At 34.6% G+C, this 21,211-nt stretch overlaps 1 long non-coding RNA gene across 4 annotated transcripts in view; it reads left to right on the top strand.

Annotated features, from left to right (window-relative positions):
- Nucleotides 1-21,211, top strand: part of LOC141539620 (uncharacterized) — a 97,194-nt gene that overhangs the window by 9,210 nt on the left and 66,773 nt on the right. The window contains exon 3 of one of the 4 annotated variants that reach the window (XR_012481343.1): nt 3,496-4,235. The exons of the other annotated variants lie outside the window; for them this stretch is intronic. This is a non-coding gene — a long non-coding RNA (uncharacterized LOC141539620). Of the gene's footprint in view, nt 1-3,495; nt 4,236-21,211 lie in introns of those variants that run through there. 4 annotated transcript variants of the gene reach the window in all.

Raw genomic sequence — 21,211 nt, 5'->3', positions numbered from 1 at the left:
CTCTATTACCTCCAGAATCAAATACAAGATCTTCTGGCTGGCTTATGAAACTATTCACATTATAGTCCCTCCCACCTTTCCAGTTTTCTTTTACTTTATTCCCTTCAATAAATTCCATGATCCAGTTTTACTAGCCTAGGCTGCTCCCTTCTTAACTTTTCTGACCCTCTTGGAACCTGAGTTCAAATTCTAAATTCCACAGAAAGCCTTTCTTGGCCCTTTCAGCTAAACTTAAACTAGTTTCTTCTCTTTGAAACTAGTGTCTAACATATAAAATATGTGGGATTGCCTGTCATCAAGGGAAGGGAGTAGAGGGAGGGAGAGGATAATTTGGAAAAATGAATACAAGCGATAATGTTATAAAAAAAAAAGTTACTCATGCATATATACTGTCAAAAAATTATAAATAAAATAAAAAAAAATCTTCATCCTAAAAAAAAAAAAAAGAAAAGAAAATAGTGTCTAACCTTCTATTCACTATGTATGTAGCTTATATTTATCTAGTTATTTATGTACTGTCTTCATTAGAATGTGAGATAACAGAAACTGTTTTTATCTTCTTTATATCTGTAGCAATGGTATAGAACCTGGCACAGAACAATGGTTAAAAAATGATTGTTGTCTAATAATGGGTTCGCTGCACCATTGAAAACACACGTCTGATTAAAAATAAATACATATATACACACCCCAACTTGCAAAGAGACAAAAGGAAATTAGTCTAGTCTGATCTTTATCATCTCTATGTAGTATTATTTGTAAGCACATGTTGACTCTGGGTTAATGTATGGTTGTTCCTCTATACCAATATGTACAAAACTAGAATGAAAATTTTTTTTGACTTCTTTTTCTTAAAATAAGTTTTTATCAAAGTTTTCTTTTTTATATCATCATAGCTAATCCCAATATCCCTCCTCTTTTCCTCCCATATTAAACTAAGCCATCCCAAATAACTAATATTTTAAAAGAAGAAAAAAGATCAGCATAACTGATCAGTACATTGAAAAAATTCAAAACATGTATAATGCCTAACACATGTAGACCATCTTCCTTTTCACAAAAGAATGGGTTGAGGGTGTCTTCCCATGATTGACCTTTATAATTTTTTTATTAATTTTATAATTATAACATTTTTTTGACAGTTCAAATGCATAGATAATTTTTTACATTATCCCTTGTACTCCCTTCTGTTCCATAATTTTGTTATGGTCACTTTTGATTTTCTGATATGTGTTTGTTCTTTCCATTTGCACAGTTGAAATTACTGTTGTATATTGTTTTCTTGACTGTGTTTACTTCATTCTGTGTCAGTTCATGTAGATATTCCCGTGTTTGTATTTATCACATATGTTATTTCTTAAGCATAGTATCAAAATTTATTTAGCCTTTCCCTAATTGACAGCCATCTACTTTGTTTCCAGTCTTTGCTATTGCAAAAAGTTCTGCTATAAATATTATGATGTATAGGGACTTTTTAAAATCAATCAATAAACATTATTGAGTGAATCATTAAATATTTGTTAAGTGCCTATTATGTGTCAGAACTGTGCTATGTGCTAGGGATACAAAAACCTCTGCCCTGAAGGAGCTCACAATCTAATGAAGGAGACAATATTCAAACAGAGATATATATATATATATAAAGCAAGCTTTGTATAGGATATATGGGAAGTAATTAACAGAGGGAAGGCACTAGAATTATTATCAATGGTTTCTTTGAATTATAAGTCCAGTAATGTAGTTTGTGGTCCAAAAGGTATTGAAATTTTAATCATTTTATTTATATAATTCCAAATTGCTTTCCAAAATGATTGTGCCATTTCACAGCTCTACCAATAATGTATTGGTGTGGTTAGCATTCTACAATCCTTCTAGCATTAACTGTTGCCATTTTTGTCATCTTTTCCAATTTGTTGAGTGTGAAGTAAAACTGCAGGTTTGTTTTAATTTGTATTTCTCTAGTTCGTTGTTATTCAGTGCATTTTTTTATGTGATTGTGAATATTTTGCAATTCTTTTGACAGCTGTGTATTTTCCTTTACTTATTTATTGAGGAATAGCTTTCAGACATTTATTTATTTATGTGTTGTTTACACAGCTTGGATACCAAATATTTATAAGAGAAATTTGATACAAAGATTTTCCCCCATTCACTCACTTCTCTTCTTATGTGCATTAATTTTGTCTGCACAGTAAATTTTTGGTTTCATGTAATCAGAGTTAATCTATTTTATCTTTTGCCTTTATTCCTTGTTTGGTTAAGAATGCATCTCTTAACCATAGATGTGAGAGGTATATGATCTGCTTCTCATCTATTTTTTTTTTTTTTCTGAGACAATTGGGGTTAAGAGACTTGCCCAGGGTCACACAGCTAGGAAGTGTTAAGTATCTGATCTCAGATTTGAACTCAGGTCCTCCTGACTTCAGGGCTGCATTCTATCCACTGCATCACCTAGTTGTCCTGAGGAACTAACTTTTAAAAAAGAATTGAGATACATTTTTTCTCTTAGATATAAGGAAAAGAAGAAAGAATGATGGCAATGGAAGAAATTTTGAGGAGTAAGGGAGAGGATTTCTTGTTGGTTGGCTCTATGTTCTTAGTGAAGAAGGCTAGATCCTGGGGAGTATATATACATTGAGTGATAAAGTATCTGGTAATTATCACAAGTTTGTACCCACAGTCAAATGGACTTGGGTTTCTTGATCTCAGAAGGCAGATGTAGGAGCAAATTAGTGGTGGTGTTGATGGGTGGGAGGTGGAGGATTGCTGAGGGCCCAATTTGAGATTCATATTGGGAGACAATTTTTGGTGATTGGAGCCATCCAGAAAGGGAATGGGCTACCTTAGGGAGCAGATTTAACTTCATTGGAAGGCTTGGAATAGAGGCCCAAAACCCCAGAACTTCTTTACTTCCCTAGAACTGCCTCTACCTGCTGAGTGATCTATGGCCTCAGAGCTCAGCACCAAAGTAAGAAAGAACTCTTTTTTGGTGGAACATTAATTATTCTTACTTTCTAATTTGCCCTGGCAAAGGAAGGGCTGGGGGAAGGGTTGAAAAAAATAGAAATGGCACTTCTCTCCTTGAAGCCATTCATCATTTTTTCTTGTCAACCATTTCTATTACTGTGGTAAGGATCACTAAACTGTGTGGATCTGTAATAGAGTAAGTAGGGGATCCTAGGATAAGAAACAAACAGACTTGACTTACATAGGCCTCTTCACTTTATTATCTAAACTCCATTAGTAGCTCTAGCCAAGTCAGCTGGCAAAGGAAGCAACTGCTATAGATATCTAACAGAGATAGAGCTAGATAGCTTCGGCTCAGTATCTAGGAACTGACATCCAGATAGGTTATGGAAACTCTTTTATTAGATCTGCTGTTCTTCTAGAATAGAGTAACTTCACCTAGAGTCCTTGAATTTTTTTTTTAATGATGACTGAATTTTAATATAATTGGTTTCCTTTTTAATCCTATGTGTTTTAATGTTGTTTCAGATATTTTGTGAATGGAGTCCATAGATTTCACCAGATTGTGGAAGGAGTCCCTGATGCAAAATGGTTAGGAACTCCTGGTCTAAAAGGTGTAATCAACTTGGAGTACCTATATGGGCATATATGCCACAGAATTCAGGGAATAATTCTCAAAGGCCTTATCTTTTTCTTGACACCCATACTTTCTCAGCCTGACATAAAACCTACAGTCACAAAAGCTCTTTTTACTCTGTTGAGAATTTACTAAGGCTCTTCCCAGGATTTTTAGCTAACAATTCCCTTTCAGTTGTTCTTTAGGTTAGTCACTAATGAATAAATACATTATCCATGTATCCTCAGGCAGGTGTGCAAAACAGAGTTTAGAATTATATATTGGATAATTTGGAGTGCAAGTTTGCTTGTGTTATAGTGGAGACAGTCTTGGGAATCAGGAAAGCCAGATTTCAAAATCACTCCAGACACTTAAAGCTGTGTGATCCTAGACAATTTATTTAGTCTCTCTAAGCCTCAATTTCTTCATTTGTAAAATGGGAATAACAAGAGAACCTATTTTCCAGGGTTGTGAGGATCACATGATATAAAGCATTTTGCCATTTTAAAAATGCTGCTACATATTCTCATTATGGAATGTGGATGGATCAGATGACTTTTATGGTCCTTTCTAATTTTAGGATTTAAAGGTTATATCTGTTTAAGGTTATGAAATTATATATATGCATATATATATATAATTTTTTAAATGATTAAGTCTTTTGGTGTAAGATGCCTCAAAAACAGCAAAAACCAAACCAAACAAAAAGACAACTGACCCTCCAACAAGAATTCTACACTGCCTTCTTATGATATAGATGTGCTCTTGCTGAATGTGAACTCTGGCTCGTGCTTCTAACCTGGAAAGATTTTTAGTGAAACTTGATTATGCATACATGCAAAATGACTGTTTTCTATTAATGTATAAACTATTATTCTACAATTCTAACATCATTATTATACATTAAAAGTCATCCAGAATGAAGGCTAGTTTTGAAAGCTGGTAGAAACCCAGAAAATCTTGATGATAGATGAAGATAATAAAGATGATAATACTTTAGGTCTTGTCCATGACTTTCTGTAAACCCTCCATAACCTATCTTTTGCACTGGAGATTTTTCACTGGATTTTCTTTTAAACATTTCATGATAGTAACACAAATCAATCAACAAATATTTATTAAATACCTATTCTGTGCCAGGCACTTTGTGGAGGATATAAGTACAAACAATCCTTATAGGGAACTCACATTCTAAATGGGGAGATATCAAGCAGATATAAAAATAACACAACCTAAATATAGAGTGATTAGATAACAAATATGTGCAAATTAGTTAAGTACAAGATAGCTGAGGAGGGAGGTCACTAGTAGTTGAGGAGATCAGGAAAGACTTTACATAAAAGATGGTATTATCACTTTGTCTTAAAAGACTCTGAGGTGAGTCAAGGATGCATTCTAGGTAAAATGGATGATCACTGTCAAGGTTGGAGATGGAGTACCATGTATCTCTTCTAGGGAAGAGACAGATCAATTTCACCTGTTCCTGCTTGAACTTTATGTATGTTTGAAGGGCTTTTCATCACCCCATGGTAAGATGACAAGAACCAGAGAATCAGGGAGTTTCACAAAATAGGTTCAATCCTCCATGTATATTAGCAGCTAAACAGAGGAGAGGGTACATGCTTTGAGGACTGTGCCCTCATTTGCCAGTTACCAAAAATGTATGAAAAATTACTTTGTCAGGAATCTAGAGCTCAAATGTAGTGGAATGTAGAACAGGGAGACCCATTTAGGAGGTGGTTGCAACAGTATAAGTGAGAGGTGATGAGAGCCTGAACTAAGGTGGAAGCTGTGTGAACGTGCAGCATGCAAAATGTGAAGACAGAAATGGCAAGATTCAGCTACTGATTAACCATGCAGAGTAAACATAAGCCACTGGAAGGATGATAGTGACTTGGACGGAAAGAAGGAAGTTTAAAAGAAGAGAGGATTGGAGGAGAAAGCTAATGAGTTCAGCATTGAATATGCTGTGTCTGAGATGTTTCTGGGATATTCGGTTTGAAATTACAATAATCAATTAGACATGGATACATAAATATGGTACTAGCACAAATATGTGTGTGTTTGTATATCTTTTCTTCTTTTTATTTTCCTTTCTCTCTACTTCTATCTGTGACTGTCTCCTTGTTTCTCAGTCATCTGAAGAGAAATGAACTAAACCCATGGGAGTTGATGAGGTTACTAAGAGAGTGTACTAGAATGCAATACAACATGAAGTACAATATAATACACATTTATTAAGTACTTATTGGGATACAATTAAATGATAGGACCTGCTCTTAAGGAAAATAAACTGGTGAGTTAGTGGGTAGGACAATACACAAAAGAAAGCTGTAAAAGATTGGAAGTGGGACTAGGGAGTAGAGCATGATGTTAGTGTAGCAGCTTATGGAAATGAAGAGTTGGATGGGCTTCTTAACCCTTTATTTAAATAGGGAATTTAGGAAGAGATTTTTGTCCCACTTTCCACCTTTTTGTCTGCCCCTCTGAATGAGGGGGCAGAATTCACTGAAGCACCTGCTGTTATGAGTATCCAAACTGGTGAAATCTCTGAGATGATGATTTTCCTGATAATGAGCTTTTTCTGGGATGGGGATGGGGAGTATGATGGATGAGTAGGTGTTGAGGGAGAAAAAAAAAAAAGCATAGGTTAGAGCATGTGATATGATGATGAGTTAGCAAAGGAGACTGAGAGAGGTCATACAGGAAGGAGAAGAACCAGAAGGACATAGTGCCATGAAAGCACGGAGGAGAGAATATGCAGGAGGGTGGTAAACTGTCAAATGTAGCAGATAAATCAGGAAGATTTGGGGCAGCTAGGAGGTACAGTGGATAAAGTGTCAGACCTGGAGGCAAGAAGACTAGTTCAAATCCAGGCTTAGACATGCACAAAAAATTGGACAACAACAACAAACAAGAGGCAGAACTGAGAAAAGAACATTAGACTTGACAACTAAGAAGTCATTGGTAACTTTGGAAACTGTGGCTTCAGTTAAATGAAGAGGTTAGAATCTAAATCACAAAGAATTAATGGAGTAAGTGAAAGGAGATGTAGGGAAGGTATTGAGTGGAAGCATTTTCATAGATTTTGGCTAGGAGAGGAAAAATATAGGATGTTAACCTGAGAAAGGTCAAGTACAGTAAAATATGAGAATTTTTTTTTTTCTTTTGGAGGCAGTTGGGGTTAAGTGACTTGCCCAGGATCACACAGCTAGGAAATGTTAAGTGTCTAAGGCCAGATTTGAATTTAAGTCCTCCTGACTTCAGGGCTGGTGCTCTATCCACTGTACCACCTAGCTGCCCCTAATAATTTGTGTTTTTTGTCAGCATAGAAGACTCCTGATATGGGCACACTCTCCATTGGCACTGATTATGACCCCACTCTGATTTAATTGATAAGTCTTAGGTTTTTGTTGGAGGGATATAGAAATTAAGTAATTTATCTAGGGTTACTTTGTCAGGAGCGGGACTAAATCCAAACTTTCCTGACTCTCAGACTATCACTCTATTATGTCTTGCTATACATATGTAAAGGTAATAATGACAAAAATAATAATTTAATGTTTATACTGTAGTAATTTATTAACTACTGATATATTTGTCTTATAATCCTGTCTTCAATTTTCAATTGAACATTCCCTCTACATTTATGTAAATACCCTATGCTTCTGTTGTGCCATAGAATATATATTTATGGAATGGTAGTATATTGCTATTTTAATGTGTATAAAACTATAGCAGAGATAAATCACTAACATATAGATTTGGAATTATCAAAATGGCCTTCTGTATACCTTTATTTATTAAGTAAATGCATCTAATACTCATGATAGGGAAATTAAACCTCCATTTAGGCAAGAATCCAAGAAATCAAATGAGCTTTAACCCTTACTTATCCTGAAAGCAAACATATTTTGTCAGAGCACATGAACAATGAATACCCTACTTCTCCAAGTTAGGGCTTAAGGACCATTAGAGGATACACAAAGAAGAAAGTGGCTTCTGAATTGTCTGCATTTAGGGGCCCATACAAGACTTTGTGGTCAAAGACTTCTCAGTTTTAACTGACAAACGACAGAGCAGAGGAATAAAGTATGTTGATTAGCGTTGCTACACAAAGGTAGAGAGGAACATAGACCCTTTACCATTCCTTCCCCCTCACCCCCTTTTCTCTTGAAACTCAACTTCTTTCCTGGGGAAAGGTAGTGAGTGAATTTACCTCAGTGTGACAAAGTTGACTGATCCCAGTTGCTTTGTTGTTGTTGTTGTTGTTGTTGTTTTGGGGGGGGGGGAGAGGGAGAGAGGCATTTCTTCCTTTCTATGTACCCTTTCTACATTTAACTGGAAAAAGTCCACCAATTTTCCTGTTCTCACGTGTTCAATAATCAGCTTTGTATTATTTTTTTCTTTCCATGGAAAAAAATTCTGGCCCTGACATCCAATGAATTTTTGACCAGAATTAAGTCCCAGCATAACTGGACACCTATTACCATCTGAGAGTTATGCAATAAAAATCTTCCTGAATGAATAGCATCTTCAAAAGAAATTACAAATATGAGAAATTCAAAGAAACTTATATGAACTGATGCAGAGTGAAATAAGTAGTCCCAGAAGAAGATACATAAGAATTACAAAAATGTAAATAAAAATAGCCTAAAGGGCAACTGAACATAGGATAAATCCTATGACCAATATTGAATCCAGAGGTCAGATTATTATAGATGCCAAATACAACAGAGATAGTTGCTCAACAATAGTTTGCTCGATTGTTGTTCTTTACTATCAGGAAAGGTCATGAAGGGTGAGAAACAATGTTCAGAAAAATTATTGAAGTGTATAAAAATTAAAGATATTTATAAAACTTTTTTTAAGCATTGCCCTGAGTGCTGTTTGCATGAGGTCTCATGTTTAGATGTAGTTCATTCAGTCACTTTTTTTTCTGAGTCAAATGTTCCTTTCAAAATTTGAGTCAAAAAGACCAAAGTTAATTCTGTTTATAATTTAATTCAAATTAATTCAGTGAAGACATGGTGTAATAGGGACTACTAGTTGATGGATAACAGGAACCACCTATATTCTTATAAATATATTAATTATGTGGATGAACCATGCTGATATCTAGATTATGCGATAGATTTTATCATTGTATTATGATCTACTTTTTACTCATTTTTGCTGTCTTCACAAGTTTTATGTATAGGCAAATCAACTTACATACATAAATTTATGTATATATGTAAATCAATTGTCTAAAGATCCAATTCAGTCTTTTTTTTTGGGAGGGAAGGCAGTGGGGGAAAGGGTCTGGACTTTTGATTTCATCAATAGTGGGAACTCCTACTCTGGATATTCCTTGTAATGATGTTGATTGGCAACTTTCTGTAATTTATAATCTTAGAGAGTTGTGGGGTAGCATTGAGAAATTTAATTACACAGCCAGTATGTGTCACAAGCAAGATCTGGATCCAGATCTTCCTAATTCCAATGCTGGCCCTTTATTTGCTATACCTGATTACCTTTAGAATTCAGTCAGTCAACTACATAAAGTAACTTGACTAGTGTAATTATCATGATATCATAATATTCTGGAGGTATTCCTAATGAGTAAAATAATTACAAAAATGACATATAGATTTATATAGCACTTTAAGATTTACAAAGTTCTTTGCTTGTGTTCTCTTGTTTGATATTCACAACAACCCTGCTTCAAATCTTGCTCCTGACAAAGTGACCCTAGATAATTTACTTAATCTCTGTGTCTCTCAAGCAAAAATCTGAGATTTATCAATTAAGTCACAGTGGGGTCATATCTGTGATGCTGATGAGGAAACTGAAATGTTGAATACTTCTCCTGGGTCACAGTGCTAGGCAGTATTGGAGGCAGCATTCTATCCCCTCTTCCACCCAGATGTCTCATAATAATAGTTTTCAATGCTTTTTATAAGTTGCCTCATTTTATCCTCACAGAGTTGCTGTGAGGTAGGTATTATTATTATGCCCCTTTTACGGTTAAGGAAGTTAAGGTGCATGTCTGATAATTATTTGAGGCAAGATTTAAACTCAAGGCTTCCTTACCCCAATCCCAACACTCTATGCATCATGCTAAGAGGCCTTCACATTTGATGGGGATAACAATACTGACAAATAACAATTAAAAAATATTGTCTTTCTCCTTTAGAAAAGGAGAAATCTAAAATCATAAAAAATTAGATCTGGAAGGCACTTTGGAGGTTGTTCAGTCCAAGTTTATAATCTTAATTAAATAAGAATCCCAAGGCTTTGAGTGACTAAGTAAATCATTCAGACTCGTATAACTATTAAGAAAAAGAGCTATGACTAGATCTCAGGTTTTTTGACTCCACTGCTAGTGTAGTTTCCACAGCATAACACACCAAGGCTTCCTTTTACAGGTGAACAGGTTTGTTTTCATTTTGAGTCCAATGGAAAAGTTTTATGTATAGTTAGGAACTTCTATGTATTGATCTTAGGCATGAGCATCTCAAACTGGCCTGACATTAATAAGTAATGCAATGAATCTTTCAAGAAAGTATAAATCTAAAGGTTCTTCTTAATTGTGCCACTTATTTTGCTTTGTAACTTTTGATGAATTATTTCAAGGATTTCGCATCTGTCTATGAAAAATCAATGACAGTGGTAAAGTAGAATGAGTGCTAGATTTGCAGTTGGGGTCTTGTGTCCCAAACTTGACTTTGCTATTTAGTTTTTAGTTCCTGGGTGACATTGAGAAAATCTGTTGGCCTTAGTTTTGTTTATCTATAAAATGAGGAGTTTTTTCAGTATCATTACAATGTCTTTGATAATTCTATTGGTTTTATCTTATGCATTTAAAAATATTATTCTCAAGAAAGGATCCCTAGGCTTCACCAGATACTGCCAAAGGCGGCCATCCTATGAAAAATGTTAAGAATCCTTTTACTAGATGGATGGCGTGAAAGGTTCCTTCCAGCCTGAAATATATGATGCTAGTGGAGTTCTTTAAAAATCTGGGCAATAAATAAGGAAAAAGATAAGGACCAATCTTTACTCAGTGTTAGTGTTTCCGATGCTTCAGTGAATGGTGATGTTACCATTTTATCATTTGCAAGTGAAATAACTAAGACTTCCAATTAACATTGTTTTGTGTGGCTTCACACATTGAAGAATTTCAATCATTCTTCAGTTCTGTCTTTCTAATACTGTTTGTCATAGTCTGGAGGCTTCTTAAGGGGTGAAAAATAATTCAGCTGTATTGTGTTAAGCATAATTAAAACTTTACAAGTCATAAAGAGAGTGGGAGAGCAGAAGAACCAGTTTTTGTTTTGCCTCCATTGGGGCAAACATTGTTTACTCTTCTGGTACCAGTCATCGGGTTTGGGTTGAAAGACCTGGTCAGGAATGTTTGCTCCGAAGTTTCGAAGTTTCGACAGGCAGGGAAGGCTCAGTCACTGCTTTGGAAGCTGCTCAGTAAGACTGAGACAATTTAGGGGAGGATTAATTATAGCTAATGATGACTGCACTAGCTGTATGGGCTTTCAGGGCAGTCTGATTTAGGGAGCTGTCCCTCCTTAAGGGCTGATACCTACTGAACTAGTGACCTTGCTCAGAAGCCTCCAACCCTGCCTTTGGGGAGAAGACGTAAGGAGGATATTTTGCTCTCCCAAAGAGAATATACAGTATTAGGGAGGCAGGACTAGCAGGGAGAGAAATTCTAACTATTTGCATATCTTGGCAAAATAACAAAACTAAATGCATCAGTCCATCTGACCCCTCTGACTCACCAGCCCTAAATGGAGGTGGAAGTAGGAGTGGCAAGTAGGTGTTTGGATCACTTAGGCACACCTAGTGCTTGTCAGCTCCTTTGCTAGAGGGCAGGGAAGTCTGGGGGAATCCGAGGACCTGGCAGCAACTCTAGCTGACTGTCACAATTGTTTCAAACATAGATTTCCCCCATTATTAAGGGGGGGGGTAGGGAGGAGACTTGCTGGCAAACCTTTGGGGATTGGGATTGTTTTTGACAAGTCAGGCTTGTTCTGAAACTCCCTTAACATGGTTAAACATTGCCCACCAAGTTAGCCAAATTGATTTTGTCTACTTCCCAGGAGGTCTAGTTAGGACCATGACTCTTCCTAGTGAATTTGACAACTGTTTAACCTGCATTTTGTTGGATATGATCTTTTCTTGGGGCTTGATAGAGGAGGCAATTCAGCTTTAAATCTCCCCTCCCCCACCAACACTGAGAACATGGGTTTTGAAAATAAAGAACAAATTTGGCCCTGACATAAGGGAGCTTAGATTCTCATTTAAAGCCAAAAACATTATAAAACACCTACTGTGTTTGCTACTGTGTGCACTATACTAAGCACTAGACTTTATAATTAGCATGTTGTAGTGAAAAAAATAACTGGACTATAGGGTTGGGAGATCTGAATTCAAATCTCAGGCCTGATGCTCATTATCTATGTGACCTTGTGGCAGATCATTTCAACTTCTTTAGCTTCTATTACCTCATCTGCAAAATGGGGCAATAATACTTTTATTACTTTTCTTACAAGGTTCTTGTGAAGCTCAAATGAGGCAATGTGTGTACATAAAACACTAAATAATTTTATTATTTTTGTCATTGGGTTATTCCCTCCTATTTCACAAATATTGATATTATAATATCTCACTTTCTTCCTGTCTTACAATTCCTGTTTTAAGTAAAAATAAAATATGTGAATCCCTTCAAGGTTCTAAGAGAAAAAACATTATAATAATTTATTTATTTATTTATTTATTTATTTAGTTTAGCATTATTATCTTTATCATACTTCTGAGTCCAACTCTCCTTTCTTGATGAGCCAATAAAAATTTATTGAGGACCCACCCTGTGCAGGGTACTTTTCTAGACAATGGGAGATGTGTCAGTACTATATTGGATCAATGATTTCATCAAGTAGATGTACCCTAAACCAGTAAAGCTTGAAAGCCATCCATGCATTTTTTTTAATCCTATTTGATTCTTATATATATGATCTTTCACAGATTATGTACACCAAATGAAGAGAAACAGGTAGGTGATGCAATGATTAGAATACTGGGCCTAGAGTCAGGATGGACCTGAGTTCAAATGTATTTTCATATACTTTCTGTGATTCTGGGCAAGTCATTTAATCTCATTCTGCCTCAGTTACCACATTTGTAAAATGGAGATAATAATAGTACCTAAAGTTATTGCGAGGAGCAAATAAAATAATATATTAAATTAAAAAAAAAAAGAATCTTTAATTTTTTTTTATATTTCCACATACCCTCTCCTCCCTACTGAGAAGGCAAGAAAAGCAAAATCCATTACAAATACATATGTACATGTATGTATGCACACATGTATATACAAGTTTGTGTGTGTGTGTATGTGTTTTGACAAATGTTGGAGGGGATGTGGAAAAATTGGGACTTCAATGCATTGTTAGTGTAGCTGTGAAATAGAGAACAATTTGGAAATATTTCTAAAGGTTATAAAACTGTATATCCTTTGATCCAACTATATCACTACTACATCTGTATTCCAGCAAGATCAGAGAAGGGAAGAGGATCTATTTGTAAAAAAAATTAATAAATTACAACTCTTTTTGTGTTGATAAATAATTGGTAATTGAGGGGATACCCATCAGTTTGGAGAATTGTTGAACAAGTTGTATTATATGATTATAATGGAATACTATTGTGCTATAAGAAATGAGTAGCAGGATGGTTACCAAAAATCTGTGAAGATTGGATTTGAATTTAGGTCTTCCTCATTCTGCACAGCTCTATCCATTTTACCATTTAGCTACTTGTTCTATTGGACTATGAGCCCCTTGAGAGCTGAAATTATCTTTTGCTTTTATTTATATCCCCAGTGCTTAACACTGACACAAAATAGGTGCTTAATTAAATGCAGGTGATTTACTTATTGGAAAAATGCGCTTTCTCTCTTCTAATCTCCTCATGTGAATCTCACTTATTTTTCAGAACCTCGATAAATTTCCACTTCCTCTATAGAGTCTTTTTTGAATATTCTAACTTACTGTAATTTCATCTGACTAGGAATTCTTGTTGTATTTGTTATCTGGCATTCATTTTGCACTTAACATATGCTTCTTTTTTTTTTTTTTTTTTTTAATTCATTTTTCCAAATTATCCCCTCCCTCCCTCCACTCCCCCCCCCCCCCATGGCAGGTAATCCCATACATTTTACATGTGTTACAATATAACCTAGATACAATATATATGTGTAAATACCATTTTCTTGTTGCACATTAAGTATTAGCTTCCGAAGGTATAAGTAACCTGGGTAAATAGACAGTAGTGCTAACTATTTACATTCACTTCCCAGTGTTCCTTCTCTGGGTATAGTTATTTCTGTCCATCATTGATCAACTGGAAGTGAGTTGGATCTTCTTTATGTTGAAGATATCCACTTCCATCAGAATACATCTTCATACAGCATTGAAGTGTACAGAGATCTTCTGGTTCTGCTCATTTCACTCAGCATCAGTTGATTTAAGTCTCTCCAGGCCTCTCTATATTCCTCCTGCTGGTCATTTCTTACAGAGCAATAATATTCCATAACCTTCATATACCACAATTTACCCAACCATTCTCCAATTGATGGACATCCATTCATCTTCCAGTTTCTAGCTACAACAAAAAGAGCTGCCACAAACATTTTGGCACATACAGGTCCCTTTCCACTCTTTAGTATTTCTTTGGGATATAATCCCAATAACAGCAATGCTGGGTCAAAGGGTATGCACAGTTTGACAACTTTTTGGGCATAGTTCCAAATTGCTCTCCAGAATGGAGAGCAACTCCACCAACAATGTATCAGTGTCCAGTTTTCCCACATCCCCTCCAACATTCATCATTATTTGTTCCTGTCATCTTAGCCAATCTGACAGGTGTGTAGTGGCATCTCAGAGTTGTCTTAATTTGCATTTCTCTGATCAGTAGTGATTTGGAACACTCTTTCATATGAGTGGAAATAGTTTCAATTTCATCATCTGAGAATTGTCTGTTCATATCCCTTGACCATTTATCAATTGGAGAATGGTTTGGTTTCCTATAAATCAGGGTCAGTTCTCTATATATTTTGGAAATGAGACCTTTGTCAGAACCTTTACTTTTAAAAATATTTTCCCAATTTGTTACTTCCCTTCTAATCTTGTTTGCATTAGTATTGTTTGTACAGAAACTTTTTAGTTTGATGTAATCAGAATCTTCTATTTTGTGATCAATAATGATCTCTAGTTCTCCTCTGGTCATAAATTCCTTCCTCCTCCACAGGTCTGATAGATAGACTATTCTCTGTTCCTCTAATCCATTTATGATCTCATTCTTTATGCCTAAATCATGGACCCATTTTGATCTTATCTTGATATATGGTATTAAGTGTGGATCCATATCTAATTTCTGCCATACTAATTTCCAGTTTTCCCAACAGTTTTTTCCGAATAATGAATTTTTATCCCTAATGTTGGAATCTTTGGGTTTGTCAAAGATTAGATTGCTATAGATGTACCCTTTTTTGTCCTTTGTATCTAATCTGTTCCACTGATCGACTAGTCTACTTCTTAGCCAATACCAAATGGTTTTGGTGACTGCTGCTATATAATATAGCTTTAGATCAGGTACACTTAGCCACCTTCCTCTGACTTTTTTTTCATTAGTTCCCTTGCAATTCTCGACCTTTTATTCTTCCATATGAATTTTGTTGTTATTTTTTCTAGGTCATTAAAATAGTTTCTTGGGAGTCTGATTGGTATAGCACTAAATAAATAGATTAGTTTGGGGAGTATTGTCATCTTTATTATATTCGCTTGGCCTATCCAAGAGCACTGAATGTCTTTCCAATTATTTAAATCTGACTTTATTTTTGTGGCAAGTGTTTTGTAATTTTTCTCATATAATTCCTGACTTTTCTTTGGTAGATGGATTCCCAAATACTTTATACTCTCAACATTTGTTTGGAATGGAATTTCTCTTTGTATCTCTTGCTGTTGCATTTTGTTGGTGATATATAAAAATGCTGAGGATTTATGTGGATTTATTTTGTATCCTGCCACTTTGCTGAAATTTTGAATTATTTCCAGTAGCTTTTTAGCAGAGTCTTTGGGGTTCTCTAAGTATACCATCATGTCATCTGCAAAGAGTGATAGTTTGATTTCCTCATTTCCTACTCTAATTCCTTGAATCTCTTTCTCGGCTCTTATTGCCAAGGCTAGCGTTTCTAGTACTATATTGAATAGTAATGGTGATAGTGGGCAACCTTGTTTCACTCCTGATCTTACTGGGAAAGGTTGCAGTTTATTTCTATTGCATATTATCATATGCTTCTTTTTTATTGTTAGCTGGTCTTTTATTTGCATGTCTTGTCTTTTTAACTAGATTGCAAGAACCTGAGGTTAAGGATCATGTATTTATTTTTGTGTGTTACCCAAAAATGATAATTATTGAAGTTTATGGCAGAAAAAGATAGGAAAAAACGGTTTAAAAAAATTCAAATGCAATTTCCCCCAGAATGACATTACATTTGACTAGATTAGTAGCTTCTTAAATACTTAGTAGACTTGGCTCTTTAGGTTTCATTAATATAAAATCAACTTGATCTTTACACTGCAGTCAATTGGGAATGCCACATAGTACAAACCTGGGATACTTCTATGAAAAAAGGCTTGTAAATAATGTATTTGACAAGAATTCTTTACCTATCTATCATTGTGAAAAGCAATTGATCTGGTTCTCTTCTAATTTTTTAATGATGTGCATTTTTCTATAAAAAGTTAAAAAAGAGCAAGATTAGGTACCTTTATTTTATTTTATTTTATTTTATTTGCTTAGGTAATTGGGGTTAAGTGACTTGCCCAGGGTCACACAGCTAGGCGGTATTAGGTGTTTGAAGTCATATTTGAACCTGACTTCAGGGCTGGTGCTCCACCCACTGTGCCACCTCTCTGCACCGTCAGGTATTTTTAAAACTATTGCTAGGGGAAAATTATTAACAGGGGATACAAGAGATAACAAAAAAAGACTATAAAATTAAAAAGCTTTTGTAAAAATAAAATCAATGAAAATAGAATTTTAAAAAATGATAGAGTAGGTAGCTAGAAACTGGAAGATGAATGGATGTCCCTCAATTGGAGAATGGTTGGGTAAATTATGGTATATGAAGGTTATGGAATATTATTGCTCTGTAAGAAATGACCAGCAGGAGGAATACAGAGAGGCTTGGAGAGACTTACATCAACTGATACTGAGTGAAATGAATAGAACCAGAAGATCTCTGTACACTTCAATGTTGTATGAAGATGTATTCTGATGGAAGTGGATATCTTCAACATAAAGAAGATCCAACTCACTTCTAGTTGATCAATGATGGACAGAAATAACTACACCCAGAGAAGGAACACTGGGAAGTGAATGTAAATTGTTAGCACTACTGTCTATCTACCCAGGTTACTTATACCTTCGGAAGCTAATACTTAATGTGCAACAAGAAAATGGTATTTACACACATATATTGTATCTAGGTTATATTGTAACACATGTAAAATGTATGGGATTACCTGTCATTGGGGGGAGGGAGTAGAGGGAGGGAGGGGATAATTTGGAAATATGAATACAAGGGATAATATTATAAAAATAATTACTCATGCATATATATTGTGGAAAAAAAAGTCTAAATAAAATTTAAAAAATGATAGAGTAGGAAATACTTGCATTAAATATCACTGATAAAAGTCTGGTATCTAAAATATATATAGGGAATTTAACCAAAAATATAAGATCAAGAATTATTCCTCCAGAAATTAAGGAGTCAAAGAATATAAACAGCTTTCCAATTGCAAATTACTATGTGTGACTGTGTGAAAACATGTTCCAGATAACAAATTAAAACAAATAAATGAAATTTTATCTCATACCATATAAATTGGCAAAAATCACCAAAAAAGGAGAAGATTCAACAACCATTGAAGAACTGGCACACTAATGAATTGTTAGTAGATAACTGTGATTTAGTCCAAACTAGTCTGGATATCATTTTGAAATTATAAATGAAAAGTGACTAAACTTTATATCCCTAAATATTCCACTATATACACCATAATGAAATTAGAGGCAGAAATAAAATAAATATATACTAAAATATTCACAACAAGACTTTTTGTGGTAGCAAAGAATTGAGGAGGCCCATCAACTTAGAATTGTCTGGAAAAACAACATCAGCAACAAACAACCCAGCTGTTGTTGAGTTGTATCTGACTCTTAAATTTCAATGGGGTTTTCTTGGCAAACTGTAATGGTTTGCGACTTCTTTCTCCAGCTCATTTTACAAATGAGCAAACTGAGGCAAATAGAATTAAATTCCTTGCCCTGAGTCACGTAGCTAGTAAATATCTGAGGCCACATTTGGACTCAAGAAGATGAGTCTTCCTGATTCCAGGCCTGTCACTTTATCCATGTGCCAACTAGCTGCTCCCTGAGGAAAAAACAAAATAAAACCAAACCAAACCAAACCTATGTCATAGGAATTTAATGTAAGATTATTGTATGATTAAAAAAATGATGAAAATGGGAAATTTAGAGTAATCTGGGAAGATTTAGATGAATTGATGCAGAATGAATTAAACAGAATCAAGAAAACAATTGCACATTTACTGCATCAATAGAAATGAAAAGATCACCCAAGGAAAATAGAACTTTGAGTAACTGAGAAAACAGTGAATGTTCCATAAAGACATATTCCATCCCTCAAGACAGAGAGAGAAGGAGAACTATTGGGATGGAATATTGTATATGTCATTAGAGGCAGTCACTGTTTTGGATATTTATTTAATTTTCTTTATCTCAAAGGAAAATTCTATCTGGAGTGGAAGAGGATTGATATAATTGTGATATAAAGACAATAGGTATCAATAAAACATTAAAAAATGATTTACAATTTCACATTCAATCCTTTTTTTTTTCTATTTTCTGAATATGGAATATTTTATTTGATTTTTTCTTAAGATAATTTTTTTAAAAATTTGCTTGGTACTTTTTAATTACCTAAACTTTTTGCTTTCCTCAACTGTCAGTATTATCTTCTCTAAATAATAGATTCTGTAAAACAAAAAAAATTTTTTTTTCAATTTATTTTTAACACACATTGCTTTAATGTGTGTTTAATGGGAGAGAAAAATCAGAGCAAAAGGGAAAAACTATGGGAGAGATTAAAAACAAAAAAACAAAAACAGAAAAAGAAGTGAACTTAACAGGTGTTGATTTACATTCAATTTCCATAGTTTTCTTTCTAGATGCAGATGGCATTTTTTGGTATTGCTTTGGATCACTGAACCACTGAGAAGAACCAAGTCTTTCATAGTTGATTACCGTGCAGTCTTGCTGTTATTGTATACAATGTATTCTTGGTTTTTCTTGTTTTATTCAGCATCAGTGCATATAAATCTTTCCAGGCCTTTCTAAAATCAGCTTGTTCATAATTTTTTATAAAATAATAATATTACATTATTTTCATATACTACAAACTTAAAACAAAAATATTTAAAACTGTGCATTATGACCCCATATGGAGTTGTGTATCTGAATGTGGAGCTTATGAAATTGTGATTTATTATAAACAAATGTTTGATTTGTATGCCTATTTTATATGTCTATATACCTAGGGTCACATAAAACTTTCTTGGGAGAAAATGGGTCATCAGTGGAAAAAATTTTAAGAAGCCCTGCTGTAAAATATTTGTTGAATTAAGTAATTTTGATTTTGCAATATGTTAGTGATTTGAAAAATGTATATTGTCAATACAATAGATGTGCTAGTAGTACATTGTGCTTTGTGTAATGGACAAAGGAGAAAAGTACCCAATAGTTTTTATTTTTTTAACATAAGAAGAGAACTCTAGACAAAGAAATAGGTTTAGGAGGGAACTCAAGGAATAGGAATTTACTTTATAATCAAGGACACTGAAGTATAGTTGAAGAGATAGATACAGTTTGAATAGATTGTTTTGGATAGGTCCAAGGGAATGGATGGGTGGAGAGTTTGACAAGAACAGGTTGGGAAGTTGCCTCTGACTCAGAGGCTTTGGGGCTTCTCTCATGTTTTAAAGCATTAGCAGGGGTTAATTCTGCATTTATGATGTCACATGTCACAGCAGGAAACAAAGATTCTTGCCTTTCAGATCTCTGTAGGCCACATGAAAGCAAGTCATTATTTCAGTCATGGTATGTTAATGCAGATTCTAAATAAGAGGTATATATATAGTTTTTCCTTTGTTTTAAAGTAGTTAGCTTATATTTATATAACTCACCCACAGAACCATTCATTATAATGCATAGTCACATTTGGATAAGTACACTGCCTATATCTTAATGATTACTCTGACTTTTTATTACATGTATGCCATCAAGTATATACCCAACAGGTGTAATTTTAAAATGTGTATAGATCTTTTCTGGTGAGGATTGACTAAAGTAATTCCTGTTATTTCACGTGGCACACCTAGAACATTCCAGCTTAGAGTGTAAGAACTTAGATCAACTCATCTAGAAGATTAAATTAGTATGTCCATCAGACTTAATGGGAATCACAAAGCCAGGAGAGGATTTAAATAACGTCACCCATGAAATATTGAATCTTTTCTTTCCCCAAGCCTGTAACACTCTTACATCCTAGAGGCTGATGTTCTTCTGGTACCCTCAGGTGCAGCCCGACATCTCTGAGCCCAATACTTATACGAGTCATGAATTCATCCTAGCATAAGCCCATCATAGGAACCAACTTTGGAGTACTGTAACGAACTGTGGTTTTTTTTTTTTTTTTAATATGCTATTACTGCCTCCTCTGGGAAGAATTATGATTGAAGGAATGTTAATATATAAAGGATGGATTAATAACAGTAGAATCACACTCTCTTTCTTCAGTCTTTTGGGACATGCAGGCAGCTTAAAAATGAATAGAAAAGAAAAGGGAGAAGACACACATATATAAGCTATATATATAACATATATAAGCAACATATATATATATAACATATATAAGCAACATATATATATATATATATATATATATATATATATATATATATATATATATAACATATATAAGCAAGAACTTCTGGTTTGCTAACTATGTGGGAAGAAGGCTGTTGCTTGGAGTGACTTGACCTGTAAGAGATATGAGAGAGCCTTTCAGGAGCTGGAGAGTTGTGTTGAGAGAGTGTAAAAGTAAGACCAACATAGACCTGACTGAGGGAGGTATAGTCTATAGTGCTACCTGGCTGAGGACCCACTGCTACCTGTTGGGGTCACATGTCCATCAGAGGTTAAGGGGAGATGCTAACTTGGTCTTGAACTAGAAATATCAGTTCTTACAACAAAACAGCTGATTCCTTCATGATACAGAATCTTTGCTAATTAATGCTGTGAGTCTATGGAGATTCTGGATGTGAAGAAGAGAGTTTGCTGGGATAGATTTATTGTTGTTCTACCCAGAACATGAATCCAAACTTTTATATATTATTTCTACCGTCTTAAGTATTCTTGATTCAGAACCCTCTGCAAACATAGGGAAGAGCTAAACATATGCCTTTCTAGATGCTGACTGCT

Source organism: Sminthopsis crassicaudata, chromosome 4, assembly GCF_048593235.1.
Source record: "Sminthopsis crassicaudata isolate SCR6 chromosome 4, ASM4859323v1, whole genome shotgun sequence".
Lineage (NCBI taxonomy): Eukaryota > Metazoa > Chordata > Mammalia > Dasyuromorphia > Dasyuridae > Sminthopsis > Sminthopsis crassicaudata.
This window is presented reverse-complemented; position numbering and strand designations above follow the sequence as displayed.